We start from the raw sequence: 8492 nt of genomic DNA, 5'->3' as shown, positions 1-8492 counted from the left end.
CTAGTCTTCAATCCCCTAATAGTCACTATACACGACCGATATACACGACAATGGTGTCGCCCACTAGCGTAGATACATGAACAGATGAAACTAAGGACTCACGGGGCATATCCAGATAATGAGCAAAATACGATGATACATATGAATAAGTGGAACCAGGGTCAAATAATACAGTAGCATCCTATGTCATACTGAGACAATACATGTGATCACTGCGTCTGAAGTAACAGCATCTGGTCTGGCAGGTATAGCATAGAATCGGGCCTGAACGCCACCTGATCTGCCTCCCCCTCTAGGGCAACCTCTAGCTGCCTGAGCCCTACCCTGAGATGGCTGGGCGGGTGGTGAAGTAACTGGTGCTGAACTCATAGTCTGACTCCTCTGCTGAGCTGGACCTTCCGAAAGGCGGGGACAATGTCTCTTTATGTGACCCAAATCTCCACACTCAAAACAACCCGTCCTTGCAAATGGCGGTGAGTACTGAGGCAGACCCCGAGAAGTAGAATAACTATCAGAAGGACCTGCTACAGATGAACCATGAACTGATGGAGCACGGGATGAACTCTGAGCTGGAAGGGCACTGAGAGATGACTGACTCTGATGAGTATTGTATGAACCATGGCTGGATGATGCACCAGGTGAACTGGACGAGCCATCTGGGCGTGCCTATAAAGACGCCCCCTGATGTGGTAGAACTAACCCCCAGAAGGAACACCGCTAAAACCACCCAATCCACGAGGCCTCTTGGCCTCCCGCTCACCACGCTCCTGACTGTGGACCATCTTTATCTGCCGATCAATATCAACCACCTCATCAAAAGTACCCCCGGATACCCTCTCCCTAGTCATAAGCAACAGCAGCTGATATGTGAGGCCATCAATGAACCTCTTAATCCTCTCCTTATCAGTGGTAACCAACCAAACTGCGTGATGATCCAACTCTGAAAACCTCATCTTGTACTGAGTCATAGACATGCCATCCTAACGTAGCTACTCAAACAGTCTGCGCAGCTCCTCCCTGCGAGACTGCGGCATGAACTTCTCCAAGAAGAGAATGGAGAACTCATGCCATGAAGTGGTGCTGCACCGACTCGCCTGCACCTCTCATAGGCCTCCCACCATCTGAAAGCATCCCTAGTAAACTAAAAAGTAGTGAATGAGACCCCACTGGTCTCTAGAATACCTGTCATGCGAAGAATCCACTGGCACCTGTCCAAAAAGTCCTAGGCATCCTCAGACTCGGGCCCACTGAATGATGGAGGTTGGAGCCTCCCAAACCTCTCAAGTCTCCTTTCCTCATCATCAGTCATAACGGGACCCATTTGGGCCTGAGCAGCTGCAATCGGCTGGGCTGGTAGTACCCCCGGTGTCTGAAGTCCCTGCATCACCTACTCTAGAGTACGGGCGGCGGCGGTATAAGTATCTCCCCCGGCCTGAGAAGTGGTTGGCGTGGCCTCAGCCGAAACCACCTGAGCAAGGCTAGTGCAAACAGTCAATATCTGGGCCAAAGCCTCTTGAAGGCCTGGAATCACAATGGGCATAGTTGGTGCCTGAGTTGGCCCTGCTGGCTAAACCACATATGGAACCTGCTCCTGAGCTGGAGCAACTGATGGATCTGCAGGTGCAGCTCTAGCTGCTATTCAAGCTGCACCTCTGCCCTTAACGCGGCCCTGACCGCGACCCCAGCCTCTCGTGGCCCTAGCTTGTGGTACTGGTGGCTGGCCGTCCTGTCCGATAGCACGTGTCCATACCATCTGTGAGAGAATAGAACAATAGAATTTTAGTGATCGAAATCAACAAATTCACACGATAAGAATACAAGAATGTGAAGTTTCCTAGGGGTTCGATAGCCTCTCGAAGATAAGTACAGATGTTTCTATACCGATCCGCAAGACTCTACTAAACATGCTCATTACTTGTGAGACCTATGTAACCTGGCTCTGATACCAACTTGTCACGACCCAAAATCAACCTGTCATGATGGTGCCTATCATGGTACTAGGCAAGACGACTACACAGATATTTCCAACACTCTAAAGCTTTGAAAGATATGGGAGCAGTTAAAATTAAGGAAAAACCTTTTAAAAATAGAGTAAGAAATCATAATTCAATACAAAATCTCTCCCAAAATCGGTGTGTCACCGAGTACATGAGCATCTACATAAAGATATAGTCTGGTACACCGTCTAGAAACAAAAACAGAAACATAAAAGGGAAGATAATGGAGGAGAGTCAAGGTCTGCGAATGCCAAGCAACTACCTCCATGATCTCCGAAGGTCCGAACTCCTCAACTCAGCAGTTGCCGTGACCGGAAGCACCTAGATCAGCACATGAGGTGCAGGGTGTAGCGTGAGTACAACCAACTCATAAGTAACAAATCTAACCTTTGGACTGAAAGGTAATGACGAACTCAGTAGGTACAGTTAAATATAGAAATAACAGTACAAAAATATAGGCATGCTTTCAAGTTCAATAGTTAAACTAAATTCAAGTAAAATAGATCAATTCTGAATGATATGAGGAGTACGACCACTCTACATCTACGTGCTAATGCATATGTTATATGTGATGCACCACGTTGAAAGCCTCATGTACTCACACTCTCAGAATACTCAATCACTCAGTACTGTATATGGCTAATCCAGCCCAGGGAAGATCCATCCCACATATATATACATCAATAGACACTCAATCACTCAGTACTGTATAAGTCCAATCCAACCCAGGGGAAGATCCATCCCCAAATATAAATAATTCAGACAAGATCCATTTCCAGGGAAGATCCATCCCTCAATATAATCAACTGCGCTCACTGGGGATGTGTACAGACTCCGGAGGGGCTCCTTCAGCCCAAGCGCTATAATAAGCCAAATCCAGGCATAAATCAGTAAACATGCTACGGCGTGTGGCCTGATCCCATAACTGTCACTCTCAATTAGGCCCTCGGCCTCACTCAGTCATCAATCTCTCCAGTCTTTCTCTCTCTCGGGCTCACAATATCGTGAAACTAGCCCAAAAATGATGATATAATATAGCAATAAATAGCAACGAAGATTGGGATATGATATGCAATGAATAAATTTGACTGAGTACAAAATTTCAATGTAATCAATAAGTCAATAGCAAGGAAACGACCACTATGGGTCCCAATAGTACCAGCAATAGGCTAAATATGATCTCTAGCATAATTTGCAGCTCAATTACTTTATCACATGATGAAAACACGGATATCAACAAGATAAATCCACTATACAGTTCCATGGAGTCGACTAGGTCACAGTTCTTACGGTGCACACCCACACACCCGCCACTTGGCATGTGCGTCACCTCAACACCAATCATATAACACATAATTCGGGATTTCGAACCCTCGGGGCCAAGTTTAGAAGTGTTACTTACCTCAATCTGAGCAAATCTCTACTCTAACACACCTTTGCCTCGCGAAACATCCTCTGAATGACTCGAATCTAGCCACAAACAATGCGATGCAATCAACACGGGCTAAAGGAATCAATTCCATAAGGAAACACTAAGTTATTAATAAAAAGTCAAAAGACGAATCAAACGCCGGCCCCTGAGCCCACATCTCGAAATGCGATAAAAGTCATAAAACCCGAAAGCCCATTCAACCATGAGTCCAACCATACCAAATGTTTCAAAATTCGACACCAAATTGCCACCCAAATCCCCAAATCAAACTCTCCAATTCCCTAGCCTCAAATTCCCAAATTCCACCTTAAATACACACAAACTAGGTGGGAAAGTCAATGGGGAAACACAATTATTGAATAAAATAGACCACAAGTGACTTACCTCAAGGAATCCCCCGAAAATCCTCTCAAGAATCGCCAAATCCCGAGCTTGAAATGTTTAAAATGGTGAAAATCTCGGAACTCTAGTTTATAAAAATCTACCCAGGCTTTTCGCACCTGCGGCCACTATCCGCTTCTGCAAAAATAGACCTCACCCCTCAACTCCGCATTTGCGGAGCCTTGCTCGCACCTGCGGGCTCGCAGATGCGGTTACCCCTCGCACCTGCGTCTTGCCCCAGGTCAGCCCAGCTCCGCACCTGTGCAAATCTAGCCGCATCTATGGCATCGCACCTGCGGTCAACCCCACGCAAATGCAATCACACAAGAAGAGTCCCAGCTTCAGCAATGCACTAAGTCCCATTTTCGATCCGTTAACCATCCGAAATCAACCCGAGACCCCCGGGATCTCAACTAAACATACCAACAAGTCCTAAAACACGATACGAACTTAGTCGAACCTTTAAATCACATCAAACAATATCAAAAACATGAATCACACCCCAATTCAAGCCTATTGAAACTAAGGAAATTCCAACTTCTACAAACGACGCCGAAACCTATCAAATCATGTTTGATTGACCTCAAATTTTGCATACAAGTCACAAATGATACCACGGACCTACTCCAACTCCCGGAACCCCAATCCGAGCCCGGTAACCACAAAGTCCACTCTCAGTCAAACTTCCAAATTTCCAACTTTCATCATTTCAAGCCTAATTCAATAATAAACCACCAAATCACAATCCGAACATGCTCCTAAGTCCAAAATCACCCAACGGAGTTAACGGAACCATCAAAACTCCATTCCAGAGTCGTCTACACATAAGTACACATACGATCAACCTTTTCAACTTAAGTTTTCATCCTTGAGACTAAGTATCTCAATTCATTCCGAAACCTCCGGACCCGAACCAACTACCCTGGAAAGTCACATAGCAGATATAAAGTACAAAATGAACAGTAAATGGGGGAACGGAGCTACAACTCTCCAAATGACTGGCCGGGTCGTTATAGTTCAAGTGATAATCTGGCAGATTTATTCACCTAAGGCATTGACAACATCAACATTTGAGAAGCTGAGACATAAGATTGGAATGCATCGCCTCCGAGATATCAAATAAAGTTTTCATTAGGGGGAGTACAATAAGCGTTGTACTCTTTTTTCCTTAACCAAGGTTTTGTCCCAATTGGGTTTTCCTGGTAAGGTTTTTAATGAGGCAGCACTCAATACGTATTACAAGATATGTTTACTCTTTTTCCTTCATTAGGCTTTTTCCCACTAGGTTTTTCCTAGTAAGGTTTTAACGAGGCATATTATATTTTAAATGGACATCCAAGGGGGAGTGTTATGAATACAATGAACTAAAGTGGTTGTCCATTTAATTCTTACATCACATACATGAATCACTTGTATTCATATGCATCTATATAATATGTAACTTCATTCTTTGTTTTTGATGATGAACCTCTCTAACTATAAATAGAGCACTTTTGGCTCATGGATTACATACTTGATAAGAAGAAAGTTCTCTCTCTCTCTCTACATATATTCTTTATTTTATGTTTCATATTGTCACTTTGAGCTTAATTTCTTAACATGAATATACTTTTAAAGATAGAAGGGAATAAATCAAAGTCTTTTTATTCTTGCCTTATTTCTTGTCCAAACGATAAGTTAATTCATTTTATCATTTGAGAGTTAACAAAAACATCAAATGCTTGTGTCATAATGAACAGGAGACGTCCTCTTCAAGAGCACCATAAACATAAGGGCCCTCTCTTATGAAACCTTCACAGTAAAGGTTAGATTCCGGAAGTGTTTATACCCAAAATTGAAAGCTATCGGATGAAACAAATATACCTGAACTTGTATCAACTAAACGTAAAAAGGATATTTTTGTACAACACTTAAGCGAAAAATTCTTTTATTGATTAAAGTGCCAAACTCATTAAAAAGTTTTGGCATAAACATAAAAGATAAAAGAAAAAATTATGCATTATTCTTTGCTGCCAGAACCTGAAGGGAGAGAAGAGTCTTCATTCTCCCTGGTGGAAGGAGGTTGTTCCCCTGCCAATTCGGGGCCGTCATCCTCTTTGGTCTCCCATTCGGTTCTCGAATACTCAAAATTAGTATTCGAGGAGTCAGTTGTAGTGGACCGAGCAAGAAGATTCTCACGAGCAGTTAACTCCAGTTCCCGGGCTTTGGCAATGCAATCGTCAATATTAGCAATGCCTACTTTGGCCTCCTCCAAAGTATTCCTCTTCATATGGTACATAGAATAAGTCTTCTCGAAGACGAGGGAATCTTCTTGATCCTGGAGTTTTTCTCAGAGCTTATCAATTTCGGCCTGGAGCTCTTCTCTTTCAGCCTTCATTGCTCTGAGTCGGGAATCAAGCTCAACATTGGTAGTTGAGTTAAGCTGGTTTTGCTCCATAACCCTCTTTAGCCTCTCTTCGATTTTGGCCCTCTTCTCCTTGGAAGCATTGGCCTCCTCGGTTTTGGAGCATAAGTTGGACTTCAAGTTATTAACTTGTTCCTCGAAGGCAGACTCGCACTCGGCAGTGGTACTTACAGCATCCTGAAGCTCGACCCACTTAGCCTTAGCCTCTCTGAGATATTCATGAAATTGGGCAGCCTCTTGGCTATGGGCCATTTTATCTTGCTCAAGTTGTTGTAACCGAGCCTCAAGCTCGCTCATCTGTGCAACTTTTGCCTCCAGCACTGGGAGGCGCTCGGCTAGCTGGTTCCTTTCAGCTAAAAGTCGATCCCGCTCAAAAGAAAGTTCTTGTTTATCCAGGATCAATCTTTGCAGGCCCTTAGAAGCAAGGGGTTGGCCTGGAAAAGGTTGGAATCTAGGCTATTATCGCCAAGTACAAATGGAAAAGAAGATAGAAAGAAGTTATGATGATAAATGCTCCGAACAGTGCATGTTATTGTTTATCAAGCACTCCCTAGAAAGGGAGCCCATCTTATTCCAATCCTTCGCTGAAGCCAACGGCTTCATATAATTAGCGAGCTCCACTAGCTTGGAGAGAACATGGCACTCCTTCGAAACCAAAAGAGTAGCGCTTCGCCTTTGTCACGACCCAAAACTCCAAAATAGGTCGTGATGGCACCTAACGCTGCCGTTAAGCAAGACCACAAGTGGAACTACTATTTATTTAACCCCTTTTTAACATTTAAAACAAAAGTTTTCTTTTTAATAGAAAAAACAAGTAAGATCTCATGCAACCGTACATGCTCTTTTCTTAACAAAATACCAGCATAAAAAGTACACCCACTGTAGTAATAAAAATGATAAGTACAGCAGTACATAAATGCTAAAAATCCCCTAAAACCCGGCGTCACAAGTACATGAAAAATCTAGAGAATATACACTACTACAACTATTGTCTGAAAGTGATCGACAGAAATAGTAAATAAGATAGAGGGAGCCTCCGGTGTTGCAGATCGTAGCAAGGCAAGCATCTCACCACTAAGTCTCCGTAGATAATCAGCTACGCGCCCACGTGACCACTAATAGTACATGTCTCAGTACCTACACATCAGTGCAGAAATATAGCGTAAGTACGAAAAATAATGTGTACCCAGTAAGTATTGATTGTGACGTGGTTCGAGATACATTTTCACAACGTTGCAATTCTCTGTAAAATAATAATAATAATAATAATAATAATAATAATAATAATAATAATAATAATAATAATAATAATAATAATAATATAAATGCATAAATACCTCGGTTCCAAGTCCTCAATCCGGTTCTCCAACCTCACTAGAACTCCTCAAATGACGCCGAGGACTCCGAAACTAATCAAAAGTCATATAAACTATTAAATATATACTCGAAAGTTCATAATTTAGCTTTTATAGAAGTTACCCAACCCAATTTGGAAGATTCATGAAATTCATCCCTAGGCCCACGTACCCGGATTCCGAAAAACTTTTAATATAAAAGTTACCCATGACCTCCTGAACTCAAATATATAATTTATTTCAATTTCCACCACCAAATTCGTGATCAAATCCCAAATTTACCAAAACCCTAGATTCCTCACAAAATCCCACTAGTTTCACAAACTTTCCATGTTTAATCTACCTATAATCCACGTATTTAACTTTATAATGGGTGGAGTTTACTTACCTTGTGTTGTTGATGAGAATCCCCCTCAAAAGTTCTCTCAAAATTGCCCAAAACCAAGTGGAAGTGTGTGGAAAATAGCCTAAGTCCCGGATTAAAAACACCCATTGCCCATCGATAATCACTTCTTCGGACCTATGGTCGCACCTACGACATTGCACCTGCATAAAATCAATCGCAAGTGTGGTTCCCACTAAGGTTGGGCAAGTCCGCATCTGCGGAGAATCATGCGCACCTGCACAACCGCTTCTGCAGAAACTGTCCGCACCTGCGCACTTGCGCTTGCGGAGGAACCTCCACTCCTGCGACCCCAGGCCTTCCTGGCCTCGTCCGCATCTGCGGCCACTTTCCTCGCACATGCAAGCTCGCAGATGCGAAAAACCCTCACATATGTGATCGCTTCTCAGCCCACTCCAGGCCGCTTCTGCGGTCACTCCTCTCGCACATGCATGTCCGCACCTGTGGCCAAACCCTCCGTAGGTGCAATGATACCAACACAGTAGCAGGTTCAGCAGGTTCAACAGTTCAACCAAAGTCC

This window comes from Nicotiana tabacum, chromosome 4 (assembly GCF_000715075.1).
Source record: "Nicotiana tabacum cultivar K326 chromosome 4, ASM71507v2, whole genome shotgun sequence".
Taxonomy (NCBI): Eukaryota; Viridiplantae; Streptophyta; class Magnoliopsida; order Solanales; family Solanaceae; genus Nicotiana; species Nicotiana tabacum.
The sequence above is the reverse complement of the archived record's forward strand: the minus strand, read 5'-3'. Positions refer to the sequence as shown.